Below are 14,313 nucleotides of genomic sequence, written 5' to 3' on the forward strand. Positions count from 1 at the left end.
CGATTGCATGGCGTAGTGCAGGGGGCTTCTGTGTCTGTCCTCTCCGCCAACGGTGTTGCCAATGCATGCACTCAACCTGTCTTTATTTCTCCCCCCACCCATTTTCTTTATCGTCCTGTGCATGTGTGCATTAGCATCATCAGGCGGAGGAGAATTGCCATCGGAGCACGAGGGAGCTGCAACTCACATGGCCCCGGAGGGCCATGCTACAGACACCGAGTTCACCAGTGAGACGGAGGGCGAGGGGAGCTCCACAACGGGGACCCGTGGAGACGTCAGCGACACCGACACGTCCTCGGAAGGGAGCTCCCTTGCGGTGGCGGCAACATCCGTGCCCACCACCACAACAGGTACAGCCGCCACCCAGCGCACCAGCCCCGCCCTCCCAGCAGCCCCTCGGCCTTCGCTCCGTGCCCGCTCGCCCAGGAAGGCGGGCATCTCCTTCGCCCCAGGCACCTCAGGCCCTGCCCCAGTTACCCCTGCTGCCCTCAGTGAGGAGGTCATTGACCTCCTCAGGACACTCATTGTTGGGCAGTCTACCCTCTTGAATGCCATCCAGGGTGTAGAAAGGGAGGTGCATCGGAGCAATGCATACCTGGAGGGCATTCATTCGGGTCAGGCTGCCCATCAACGATCGTTCAATGCTCTGGCCTCAGCACTGACGGCAGCCATTGTCCCGGTTTCCAGCCTCCCTCTTCTAACTGCCTCCACCCAGTCCCAGTCTCCTGTTCCTCTGCCTATCCCATCCACACCATCAGACCAGCCTGCACACACCTCAACACCCAAGGGCAGCTCATCCAGACATAAGCACCACAGATCCCACAAGCATTCACACAAACAACATCCAGATGCAGACATGGCAACAGTCACTACCACCTCTGTGTCCCCCTCCTCCTCGTCTCCCTCCTCCCTCCCTGTGACGTCTCCACTCACACCTGCATGCACACCACCATCAGCCAGTACTTCCATCACCAGCACACCCTCCAGTACAGTCCGCACACGTGCAGTCACCACCCCCACTGCCATTTACACGTCCCCTGTGTCCTCTCCCAGTGTGTCTGTCACCCCCTCTTCCAAAACACACAAACGCAGGCAGCCACCCACCCAACAGCCATCCACCTCACCACAGCCTACGTCACAAGCACCTGCACCCAAAGACAGCACACTTGACTCTTCTACAACCACATCCTCTTCCTCCACTCCCATACCTACTGCACCTACCATTCCCATTGCTCCTAAAAAACTTTTCCTCTCCAAAGTTAACTTCTTTGCATCACCTGACCCACCCCCTCCATCTGGTAAGAGTCCTAAGAGCACCTCAGCCACCACCAGCCCTGCATCGAGGGCGACCATTGTGCACGGGTTTTGGAGTCCACCTTTCCCGAGTGCAGATACATCGGCCAGCAGCAAGGGGACAGCCAGCCCACCCCCTGGGAAGAGAACCCGAAAAACAAAGGGCCGGCGCGAGAAGGCTGAGACGACTGCCACCAAGGAGCGTAGTCGTGGCCCATCACCTGCCACAACATCAAGGGGAGGCAAGGGCCAGAGAGCTTCATCGAAGGAGGGCAAGGGCAGCAGGGCGGAGAAGTCAGCCAGCAGGCGCGCGGACCAGGAGGGCCCCACCAGCCCCATACCGGGTGTGACGGAGGACACCCACGGGCCCAGGACTCCATCACAGGAGGGGCCAGCAACCGCACGGTCGGAGGGCGACTAGGCGGGGAGTCCTGGCCAGGTCTGGCTCCCTTGAAAGACAGGACAAGCACCACTGAAGAGGGCCCCGCCAAGACAGGCACCGCTGAACAGGGCCCCGCCAAGACAGGCACCGCTGAAGAGGGTCCCGCCAAGACAGGCACCGCTGAAGAGGGCCCGCCGTGAAGAGCACCGCTGAAGAGGGCCCCGCCGTGAAGAGCACCGCTGAAGTGGGCCCGCCAAGACAGGCACCGCTGAAGAGGGCCCCGCCGTGAAGAGCACCGCTGAAGTGGGCCCCGCCAAGACAGGCACCGCTGAAGAGGGTCCCGCCGTGAAGAGCACCGCTGAAGAGGGCCCCGCCGTGAAGAGCACCGCTGAAGTGGGCCCCGCCGTGAAGAGCACCGCTGAAGTGGGCCCCGCCAAGACAGGCACCGCTGAAGAGGGCCCCGCCGTGAAGAGCACCGCTGAAGAGGGCCCCGCCGTGAAGAGCACCGCTGAAGAGGGCCCCGCCGTCTCAAGCACCGCTCCGCTGGGCCCTTCCTGTCAAGCACCGCTCCGCTGGGCCCTTCCTGTCAAGCACCGCTCCGCTGGGCCCTTCCTGTCAAGCACCGCTCCGCTGGGCCCCGCCGTCTCAAGCACCGCTCCGCTGGGCCATTCCTGTCAAGCACCGCTCCGCTGGGCCCTTCCTGTCAAGCACCGCTCCGCTGGGCCCTTCCTGTCAAGCACCGCTCCGCTGGGCCCCGCCGTCTCAAGCACCGCTCCGCTGGGCCCTTCCTGTCAAGCACCGCTCCGCTGGGCCCCTCCGTCTCAAGCACTGCTCCGCTGGGCCCTTCCTGTCAACCACCGCTCCGCTGGGCCCTTCCTGTCAAGCACCGCTCCGCTGGGCCCCGCCGTCTCAAGCACCGCTCCGCTGGGCCATTCCTGTCAAGCACCGCTCCGCTGGGCCCCGCCGTCTCAAGCACCGCTGGCCCATTGACAGTGCCGGTTCTGTGTCAAGCTGGTGTTCACGCTGCACTCTGAGCACCCTGCCTCCTCCAATACCAGTGGAGTCGGTTATCCATCTGATGGCCTGTGGCTTTGAACTCCCCAGGATGGCACAGTGGGCAAGCCACCCACTGTAGAGACTTGTGAGACTGTGGCTTTGCACTCCCCAGGATGGCACAGTGGGCAATCCACCCACTGTAGAGACTTGTGAGACTGTGGCTTTGCACTCCCCAGGATGGCACAGTGGGCAATCCACCCACTGTAGAGACTTGTGAGACTGTGGCTTTGCACTCCCCAGGATGGCACAGTGGGCAAGCCACCCACTATAGAGACTTGTGAAACTGTGGCTTTGCACTCCCCAGGATGGCACAGTGGCCATGGAGGCCCCTCGTGGATCTGGCGTCGTGGACTCCTGTGGCTGAGGTGCCCCCCCTTCCCTTCCCCCTGAGGTGCCTGTAGTTTTATCATCTGATGCCCCAGCAGTGTTCTCTCCAACGGTATCTGGTCCCCTGTGTGGGCTTTGCCCATGTGTTTGTGGACATTGGCCCACGGACTGTGGAACTTTAACGAAATGAGCTGGACTTCTTGCCTATGTATTTAGATTTAGCACTGTTCATTTGTTTTTTTAAATATTTAAAATAGATGATTTTCCATCACTTCAATGAACCTCTGAGTTGTTGCTCTGCATTGGTGTGTAGATAGTTGGGGGGGGGGTGTATGGCGTATGTGTGTGCACGTAATCTTTCCTCCTCCCCCCTCCCCTGTGTCGTAGGTGCAGTACTCACCGTTGTCGTCTGCGCCGGCGTTCGTACTCGTGGTAGATGAGCAGGTAGACAATAGCTGGTAGGATGTTTAATTCGGGTTCCATGCTGTCCAGGTTTCTCGTGGAGTGTGTATATGTGAGCGTTTTCCCGTTCGTAGGCTGTTTCCGCCGTGTTTTTATCGGCGGGGCTCCCGCCCCGGAAAAGGTGGCGGATTGGTGAGTTGTGATAGGGTGGGCGGTACATTGTCTGCCGCCTGCCTGTTGGCGGCGACCGCCGCGCTGTTTGTCTGTCCCGCCGTGGCGGTCGGAGTGTTAAAGTGGTGGGCTGTGTTGGCAGTTCCCGCCAGGGTCAAAATTCCTTTTTTTTTACCGCCTGCCTGTTGGCGGGTTGGCCGCCGCTTTATCACCGACCGCCAGGGTTGGAATGACCCCCTATATGTCCTACCTTAACCATACACTGCACCCTGCCCTTGGGGCTACCTAGGGCCTACCTTAGGGGTGCCTTACATGTAAGAAAAGGGAAGGTTTAGGCCTGGCAAGTGGGTACACTTGCCAAGTCGAAGTTACAGTCAAAACTACACACACAGACACTGCCGTGGCAGGTCTGAGACATGATTACAGAGCTACTTATGTGGGTGGCACAACCAGTGCTGCAGGCCCACTAGTAGCATTTGATTTACAGGCCCTGGGCACCTCTAGTGCACTTTACTAGGGACTTACCAGTAAATCAAATATGCCAATTATGGATAAACCAATCCACAGTACAATTTATATGGGGAGCACTTGCACTTTAGCACTGATTAGCAGTGGTAAAGTGCGCAAAGACAATAAACCAGCAAAAACAGAGTCCAAAACCAGGAGGTCCGAAGGCAAAAAGACGGCGGAGACGCGCCAAAAAGCTGCCAGGTCTAACAGGCACCTAACTGCCATTTGCAACTTGACCAGCACACACAGCACAGGTGGTAGTGGCAACTGTTGTCAATGGTACATGCCACTTGCAGATATGGCCTGAGAAATTGAGCCGTAGTTCATGTTGTGATAGTACCAGCTGTCCTGTGAAAGCAGGCCAGTTTTACATTCTACCCTACCCTCCTGGACTGGCTTGGCCTTTCCAACAGCCTTGGGATGGCAGAGTACCCCCATACAAAGGTTGTTGGTGTAGTGTTGTGCTGTGCCCCTGGTTTCCCCTGCAAAGCCCATGCACCCATGCTGTGCTCCTTTGCCCTTTCCACTGCCTTATTTTCTTGGCTGACATGCATTGTGTAGTAGGTATGTACCTCCCCCTGTTTGCAGTGAACATTTAGGCATTTTTGTCCCCCATACAACTTACCCTGCATCTGTGTTGTTTCCTGGTAGTCTGTGCTGTCCTGTCCTTGAATTCCTGTGACGATCTCCTCTGGGATGACAGCTGCCACCATCTCCTCCATCTGGTCCATGGCCTCCTGTGGTGCTGGACTCCCACCTCCAGTCTGCAGTGCTGCCTTCCTGTTCCTTGCCATTTTTTCCTTGGTCCTTTGCTTGCAGTCATGCCAGCGTTTCTTGCACTCAGTGACTGTTCTCCGTACCTCTGCCACACTGTTGATCTTGTCTACAATTTGTTGCCAAATTGCCTCTATCCTCCCAATTGGCAATTTTGAGGTGACAAAAAGTTGATGCTGGTGTTCCGTCAACTCTCTGACCAGTATTTCCTGCTCCTCTGCACTGAAACAACACTTCCTTTTCTTCTTCTCCCTCTCCTGGGTCTTGTCTGGGTCCTCCTGGCTCATTCCTGGTCAATTGGGGTCTCCCTGGAGTCTCTCCTGGCTTCTGGGATCCATTTTGGGGCTCCTTAGCACTGTTTGCTGTGTTTGCGCCGCTTTTTGACGCTATTGTAGAGAAAATGGCACGAATCCGGTTTGCGACGTAAACCGGATTAGAGTCATTTTCTCCACGTTTATGTCATTTTGCTTTACAACGTGGCACAATGGTTAGAGTAAAAAAAAAATGACTCTAACACATGGTTTGCACCATGGTGCGTCAAAGTATAAATTTGACGCCCGGGTGGTGAAAAGAAATGGCAATTTTGCATCAAAAAGTATCAATATGGCCCTTAGTGGCTATTTCAATGGAAAATGTTCTGTCTATAAATGACAGTGCACTACCAGACAATGCTTTAGTTACATTAAAAACTCGCCTACCTCATGTCTATTAAAGCTAGGTGGATTGGGAAAGGTTGTCGTGCTAAACAGTGGGTCATGATTTGTTTGCAAAGCACTGCCTCAGACAATTTATGTGCAGTGAGTATACATTTGATTTTCTGTTTTGTACTATTTGTGTGAGCTACATTTCTGCTGTAATTTTAATTATATTAACTTAATAACTCTAGTGATAGAAAGACCAAACTAGAGGTGGTCATTACAACCCTGGCGGTCTGTGTTAAAGCGGCGGTAAGACCGCCAACAGACTGTCAGAAAGAAAATGGAATCACGACCGTGGCGGAAACCGCCAACAAAGACAGCCACTTTAACACTCCAACCGCCAAGGCAGTACAAACAAACAGTGCGGCGGTCGCCGCCAACAGACAGGCGGGAGACAATGTACCGCCCACAGTATCACAACCTACCAATCCTCCACGTTTTCCGGGGTGGATTCACCGCGGACAAAAACACGGCGGAAAAAGGGAAAACGCTCACCTCTATACACCCCACGAGGAACCAGGATGCCATGGAACCAGAGCTTCACATTTTTCCTGCCCTTATCTTCTTGCTCCTCTACTAGGAGCACGAACCCCAGCGGTGAAGACCACGGTGAGTACTGCACCTACGACACAGGGGAGGAGGGAGGGAAAAACCAGGGACACACACATGCAACAAGCAACACCCCCACCCTCACCCACGACAGCACACACACCAATACAGCATGATACATTACAGTTACACCCCTCATACCCCCCAGAAGAATGCAAAGACAAAAGGAAATGAGTGTAACCATTGTAATCTATTAAAATCCTGTACGCAAACATATATATATATACACTATAAACAAATATATACACCAAGAATTCAAGTCCAGGTATTGCTCCATTGAAGTCCGCGGAACACTGGGCCCACACTCAATACCCAAACATGACGGAGAGAACACTGCAGGGGCATCAGATAGCAATAAAACAGGCCCCTCAGGGTGAAGGGAACTGGGGGGCACCTCAGCTGGTTGAGTGCACGACGCCAAATCCACGAGGGGGTCCCATGCCCACTGTTCAATCCTGGGGAGTGCAAAGCCACAGTCTCACAAGTCTCTACAGTGGGTGGGTTGCCCATGGTTCAATCCTGGGGAGTGCAAAGCCACAGTCTCTCTAGTCTCTACAGTGGGTGGGTTGCCCACTGTTCAATCCTGGGGATTGAAAAGCCACAGTCTCACAAGTCTCTACAGTGGGTGGGTTGCCCACTGTTCAATCCTGGGGAGTGCAAAGCCACAGTCTCTCAAGTCTCTCCAGTGGGTGGGGTGCCCACTGTTCAATCCTGGGGAGTGCAAAGCCACAGTCTCACAAGTCTCTACAGTGGGTGGTTTGCCCACTGTTCAATCCTGGGGAGTGCACAGCCATAGTCTCTCAAGTGGATAACAGTCTCCACTGGTTCTGGAGGGGGCTTTGTGCCCAGAGTGCTTCATCCTGCCAAGGACTGAGGTAGTGGATGGATCTCTCCACTGGTTCTGGAGGGGGCTTTGTGCCCAGAGTGCTTCATTGCCAAGGACTGAGGTAGTGGATGGATCTCTCCACTGGTTCTCGAGGGGGCTTTGTGCCCAGAGTGCTTCATCCTGCCAAGGACTGAGGTAGTGGATGCCTTTCTCCACTGGTTCTGGAAGGGGCTTTGTGCCCAGAGTGCTTCATCCTGCCAAAGACTGAGGTAGTGGATACCTTTCTCCACTGGTTCTGGAGGGGCTTTGTGCCCAGAGTGCTTCATCCTGCCAAGGACTGAGGTAGTGGATGCCTTTCTCCACTGGTTCTGGAGGGGGCTTTGTGCCCAGAGTGCTTCATCCTGCTCGTGGCGGACTCATTAGCGTCAGTGCCCTGGGAGCTCATGGGCTAGCGGTGCTTTTGGCGGCGGTGTCCTGTTCAGCGGTGCTTGTGGCGGAGGTGTCCTGTTCAGTGGTGCTTGTGGCGGCGGTGTCCTGTTCAGCAGTGCTTGTGGCGGAGGTGTCCTGTTCAGCGGTGCTCATTTCGGCGGTGTCATGTTCAGCGGTGCTTGTGGGGGCGGTGTCCTGTTCAACGGTGCTTGTGGCAGCGGTGTCCTTGGCAGCAGTGCCTGTGGCGGAGGTGTCCTGTTTAGCGGTGCTTGTTGCTGCGAGGTCCTTGGCAGCGACTCAGCTGCTGGCGGTCCTGTCTGGGCCAGCGGGCTGATGGTGGTGGACTCCTGGGCAGTGTGGATGATGGCCGTGGCCTCCTGGGCAGCGGGGATGATGGCGGTCACCTCCAGGGCAGCGGGGCTGATGGCGGTCTTCTCCGCCGTGCTGTTCTTCCCAGACTTGCCGGGCTTCTTGTGCCCCTTCCCCACCTTGGAAGGTGTCGCAGCTGACTCCACACTCCCACCTGTACCCTTGGGAGCGGCTTTGGTGGCTGGAGTCTTCCACCTCTCCCGCCGGGCACTGGCCAACTTTTGATGCTTGACAGGTGGGGGACTGTCCGTGCTGTGGCTCCTTGCCACACTGGCTGCCCTGCTGCCTGGTGCACTCCAGAATGCGGTGACTACTGGCACCAGTGGTCCCGGAGATGTTGTGGCTGAGGTGCTAGGTTGGGACCTGGAGAGTCGGGCCCTAGGAGACTGACGGGGTGGGGTAGGTGAGGGAAAGAGGTCAAGGGTGGACAGGAAATGTTTCTAGGGAACACTGGGACGGGTAGTTGAAGGGGGTTTGGGAGTGGAGGAAGAGGTTGTGGTTGTAGGAGGTGTACGTTTGGTGACTTTGGGTGAAGGTGCATGCGCTGGAGGCTGTCGTGAGCTGGATGGCTGTTGGGTGAGTGTGTGCCTGCGTTTGTGTACCTTGGGAGGTGGCATCACACACACACTGGGAGAGGACACAGGGGATGTGTGAATGGTAGTGGGGGTGGTGACTGCTCGTGAGCGGGGTGTGGTGGTGTGTGTGCTGGTGATGGAAGTAGTGGCTGTAGATGTAGTGCATGCAGGTGTGAGTGGAGACGAGACTGGGAGGGAGGGAGGAGGGAGACGAGGAGGAGGGGGACACACTGGACGCAGTGGATGTTGGTGTGTCTGCATGTGATGCTTGCGTGAGTGCCTGTGGGATGTGTGGTGTTTATGTTTGCCTGAGCTTCCTTTGTGTGTTGAGGTGTGTGCATGCTGGTCTGATGGTGTGCTTGGGGTAGGCTGAGGTACAGGGGTGTGGGTCTGGGTGGAGGAAGTTGGAGGTGGGAGGCTAGAGACAGGGACAATGGCTGCCATCAGTGTAAGGCCAGAGTCTGAAAAGCTCGCTGAATGGCTGCATGACCAGAATGAATGCCCTCCAGGAATGCACTGGTTTGTTGCAACTGCCTCTCTACACCCTGGATGGCATTCAAAATGGCAGACTGTCCAACAGTGAGGGACCTGAGGAGGTCAATGGCCTCCTCACTGAGGGCAGCAGGGGTGACTTGGGCAGGGCCTGAGGTGCCTGGGGCGAAGGTGATGCCCACCCTCCTGGGTGAGCGGGCACGGGCAAAGGCTGAGGTGCTGCTGGGAGGGCGGTGCTGGTAGGGGGTGGCAGCTGTACCTGTAGATGCAGGGGGCGCAGATGTGGCCGCCACCACAAGGGAGCTCCCATCAGAGGACGAGTCCATATCACTGGTGTCAGCTCCTGTCCCCACCGTGGAGCTCCCCTCGCCCTCCGTCCCACTGGTGAATTCAGACTCCGTAGTTTCGCCCTCCAGGGCCATGTAGAATGCAGCTCCTTCCTGCTCCGGTGCCACTGCTCCTCCGTCTGATGATGCTAATGCACACAAAAACAGGGAGATCACAAAAAGGCGGGGGACGACAGAAGAAAGACATGTTGAGTGCATGCATTACCGCTACCGTTGGCGGACACAACAGACACAGAAGCCCCCTGCACTATGCCCGCACTTGGGGTCCACTCTTCAATCCCTGGGACATGGCCGACATCTGCACACATGGATGTCACAGGAACCTGACTAGGTGTAGTTGGCACTGTACACAGGTGGGGTGGGGTGCCCCAGGGTGTGCCAGAAGAAGGGGACCTAACTAGCACACTCGCCCTGGCCTAGGGAAACCCACAGCCCACCTCCCATGCGCGGTGAATCAGCTGAATGAGAGTGTACTCACCCACTTGTGGCTGCTGTGATGCCCTCAAGCGCCCATTCAACTCTGGGTACGCCACCACCAGGTTCCTGAACATCAGGGGGGTCATGGTGCGGTAGGCACCCCTCCCACGTTGGGAGGCCATCCCCAGCTGGGCCTCCGCCATCTTCTTGGTCCAGCGGCGAATGTCCTCTCATCTCTTTCGGCAGTGGGTGCTCCGTCTGTGATAGACCCCCAGGGTCCTGACGTCCTTGGCGATGGCACGCCAGATGTCCTTCTTCTGGTGGGCGCTGACCTACATGAATTGTACAGCGGAAAAAGAAAAGTTATTACCAACTGCACCGTCACAGTCATTGGCCCCCATCCCTAACCTTGCCATGTGGCACATGCACTCACCGTCTACTTCATGTGCGCCTCATTCTCCCCCCCCCCATCTTTCATCCACCCCACTCCACACAGGCATAGCCCATACAGCATGCTCCCAGTGTACTTACCTGTTTGTCTGGAGGACCGTAGAGTAGTGTGTACTGGGGGAGGGCCCCATCCATGATTTTCTCCAAGTCCTCTGTGATGAAGGCAGGGGCCCTTTCCCCCGACGCACAAGCCATTGTCTCTTCCAGACTGAGGTCACAGCAGCACTTGCAGTGTAGGTCCTCTCCTCTCCAAGATCAGGTATTGAGTGATTGAACAGATAGAAAATGGCAGTCACGTCCGCGGCGGTGCGTACCGTCACCGCCAGCGTACATCTTCATTGGCTCCTGGGACCCATAGGGTCCAATGTTTACCAATGCAGAGTTGCGCCGCGGTCTTCGACCGCCTACCGTGACGGTGTACAACGCCAGCGCAGTTACTTCACATCCTATTGGCCCACTTTACAGGTCAGGCAGCCGCCATTTCAGGGGCCCACATTTCCTAATTTTTAACTGCATCACACATACCTAGGCCTTGCCTCAACATTCATACATGCAAATTTCGGATTATGAATTGTGTACTGTGTAAGCTGTGTGTACGTACCTCTGAGTTGGTTGACTCTGTGATCACTGTTGTCCTACATGGGCACCGTCCGCTGGGACATGTGAGGAGATGGCAGCATCCTCCGGTGTACAGACCGCCGGTGGACCTGTCGACAATGGAGGAAAGACGTGATCATCACCTACAGGCTTGATCGTGCCACAATCCTGGAACTGTGTGCCCAGTTGGAGCCATCCCACAGGAATCCCCCCTCTAGAGCAGGTGCTGTCAGTACTCCATTTCCTTGCAAGTGGGTAATTTCAAACAACAGTGGCCATAGCATCAGAGATGTCCCAGCCTATGTTTTCCGATGTGTTGTCCAGAGTGTTGTCTGCCCTGCTGAAACACATGCGGAGCTACATCGTTTTCCCTCAGGTGGAGGATTTGCCTACAGTGAAAGGTGACGTCTATGCCCTGGGACATATCCCCAACATCATAGGTGCCATTGGTGGGACACATGTGGCTTTGGTACCCCCCCCCCCCGCAGGAGTGAACAGTTGTACAGAAACCGGAAGAGTTATCATTCGATGAATATTCGGATGGTGTGTTTGCCAGACCAGTACATCTCCCATGTGAATGCCAAATTCCCTGGCTCAGTGCATGACGCTTACATCCTGTGGAATAGCAGCATCCCTTATGTGATGGGTCAACTCCAGAGGCACTGTGTGTGGCTATTAGGTGAGCACCTGGAAGTAAGTCAGTGGGAATTGTTGTCTGGGTCTGGGGAAATCCCTACAGATTAGTTAGTGTCCTACAGTTGTCCCTCGCCATTTGCAGGTGACTCTGGTTACCCCAACCTGTCATGGCTACTGACCCCAGGGAGGAATCCCAGGACAAGGGCAGAGGAACACTACAATGAGGCCCATGGGCGAACTAGGAGGATTATAGAGCGGACCTTCGGCCTACTGAAGGCCAGGTTCAGGTGCCTCCATATGACAGGTGGTTCCCTATTCTACTCACCAAAGAAGGTGTGCCAGATCATCGTGGCCTGCTGTATGCTTCACAACTTAGCTTTGCGATGACAGGTGCCTTTTCTGCAGGAGGATGGCCCAGATGGAAGTGTTGAGGCAGCTGCAGAGCCTGTGGACAGTGAAGACGAGGCCCCTTGTTGTGCCACAGTGTCCCTCCTGGTGTTGAGTATTTCCTTCAGCACCCCTACGATGGTGCCCAGGGTGGAATTGATGGATCTGAGTTCCTCCCAGAAGCCCAAATCCTGTTCCTCCTGCAGCCGCTGGGTCTCCTGAAACTTGGCCAGTACCGTTGCCATCATCTCCTGGGAATGGTGGTAGGCTCCCATGATGTTGGAGAGGGCCTCGTGGAGAGTGGGTTCCCTGGGCCGGTCCTCCCCCTGTCGCACAGCAGCCCTCCCAGTTCCCCTGTGTTCCTGTGCCTCTGTCCCCTGAACGGTGTGCCCACTGCCACTGCCCCCAGGTCCCTGTTGTTGTTGGGGTGGTGGGTTAGCCTAGGTTCCCTGTAGTGGTGGACACACTGCTGATTGACGTGTCCTGGGCACAGAGGTATGGGCCTGCTGGGTGGGTGCTGTGCTGGTGTTTCCAGAGGGGGGAAGCTCTGTGGTGGCCTGTGCCAGTGTGAGGGGAACCGATTGTCCCGAGGTCCCAGATGGGCCGGGCTGGTCATCTAGATCCAGTTGGACAGAGCTGCTGTCATCACTGTGGGCCTCTTCTGTTGGTGGTGTGGATATGTGTGGACCCTCCTGTCCGGTGACGTTGGGTAGGGGTCCTGCAGGGGTGTAAAAGGATGTTTATTGCATCTGTGTGTGCCATGATGTGCAATGGGTGGGTGACCGTGTACCCAAGTGCTTGCATTCCTGTGTGGGACCTTGTGTGATGGTGGTTTAGGGGGGTGTATGGGTATGTGCACTGGCTTTGGTGATGGGTGTCCATGCTTTGTTGTTGCATGCAGGGCTTGGTGTTGGGATGTGTGGTTTGTGATATTGGGACAGATGTGAGGAGTTGGAGTGATGGGGGTGAGGGCAAGGGTGGGGGGTATGTGATGGCATGCAGGTAGGGTGGGGGATATAGTAGTAAAGCATTGCGTTACCAGAGTCCATTCCTCCAACTACTCCTGCGAGGCCCTCAGGATGCAGAATCACCAAGACTTGCTCCTCCCATGTTGTTAGTTGTGGGGGAGGAGGTGGGGATCCGCCGCCAGTCCGCTGAACTGCAAGGTGGTGTCTTGATACCATGGAACGCACCTTCCCCCGTAGGTCGTCCCACCTCTTCCTGATGTCATCCCTATTTCTTGGGTGCTGTCCCACTGCATTGACCCTGTCCACAATTCTTCGCCATACTCAATCTTCCTAGCTATGGAGGTGTGATGCACCTGTGATCCGAATAGCTGTGGCTCTACCCAGACGCTTTCCTCCACCATGACCGTGAGCTCCTCCTCAGAGAACCTGGGGTGTCTTTGCCGTGCCATGGGGTGGTGTGGGTGATGTGTGGGGGGGTGTGTTGTGATAAGTGGTGTGATATTTAGTGGTGTGTTGTCTGAGGTGCGTGGAAGTTATTTGGGTGATGGTATTGTGTGCCTATGGATGCTTGGTAGTAGTTTGTAGTGTCTCTCTCTGGCCTTCTTTCGGTATTTTGGTCGTAGGGGTTTGTGGGTGATGTGGGTGTGTGTTTTATATTGTAATGGGTGTGTGGGAGTGGTGTGTGTATGTGTATCAGGTGTGTGTATTTCGATTTGTCCAATGTGGCTGTGTTTTGTAAGAGTGTGTGTACTTTGAGCGCGGCGGTGTGTACCACCAATGGAATACTGCGGTTGAAAGACCGCCACGTGTTTTCGTGGGTCGTGATAGTGTGGGCGTATTTCTGTTGGCGTGATGGTGGAGGTTTTGTTTTCTCCAGTTTATCACTGACCTTTGGTGTGGCGGACTTGTGTGGGTGTCTCAATTTCGGCGGATTCCGAGCAGTGGGTCATAATGACCGTGGCGGAATTCCGCTGCTGCGGCGGTGTGTTGGCCGTCTTCTGCACGGCGGTAAGCAGCTTTTGCCGCCAATGTTGTAATGAGGGCCGGAGTCTTTTGATCAATTATTTTTTGCACAGTTTTAAATCCACTTTGCCTCTCACTGATCCTGCGGATCGACTCTTTCTCACAGAAGGAAAGCATTAAGAGGTGATGGCCACCTTGTACCAGGTGCACAGATAGGTGCTATCCACATCTCCTAAGGTGGTAAGGCAACACTTGACCGCAGTGGACTCGTGAGATTTTTTAGATTAGTACCCACAATGCCTTTCTGGTAGGTTTTCACTGTATAAATAACACATACACAAACAGGATCACATAAACATGCTGACTGCAGTTGATCATTGTTCTGCTTATTAATGCAAGTGGTTGTCTCTGGGTGGCTGTGCCATGTTGTTGTAGCTATATAGGTGGTGGGTGACCAGACTCAGGCTTGCTAGCCCTCGTAGCACTGAGATGGTCAGATTTATCCCCTTTAATCACGGTGGAAAGAAGATGAGTATCACGTGTACTACATGCAAGGGCTAGTAGAAAAAGGGCTACATTGAAATAAAAGATGTTTAATTCCTAGTGAAATCCTTTTAAAATGTTACCTCTGTGGC

The sequence above is a fragment of the Pleurodeles waltl genome, chromosome 7 (assembly GCF_031143425.1).
Source record: "Pleurodeles waltl isolate 20211129_DDA chromosome 7, aPleWal1.hap1.20221129, whole genome shotgun sequence".
In the NCBI taxonomy this organism is placed as follows: Eukaryota; Metazoa; Chordata; class Amphibia; order Caudata; family Salamandridae; genus Pleurodeles; species Pleurodeles waltl.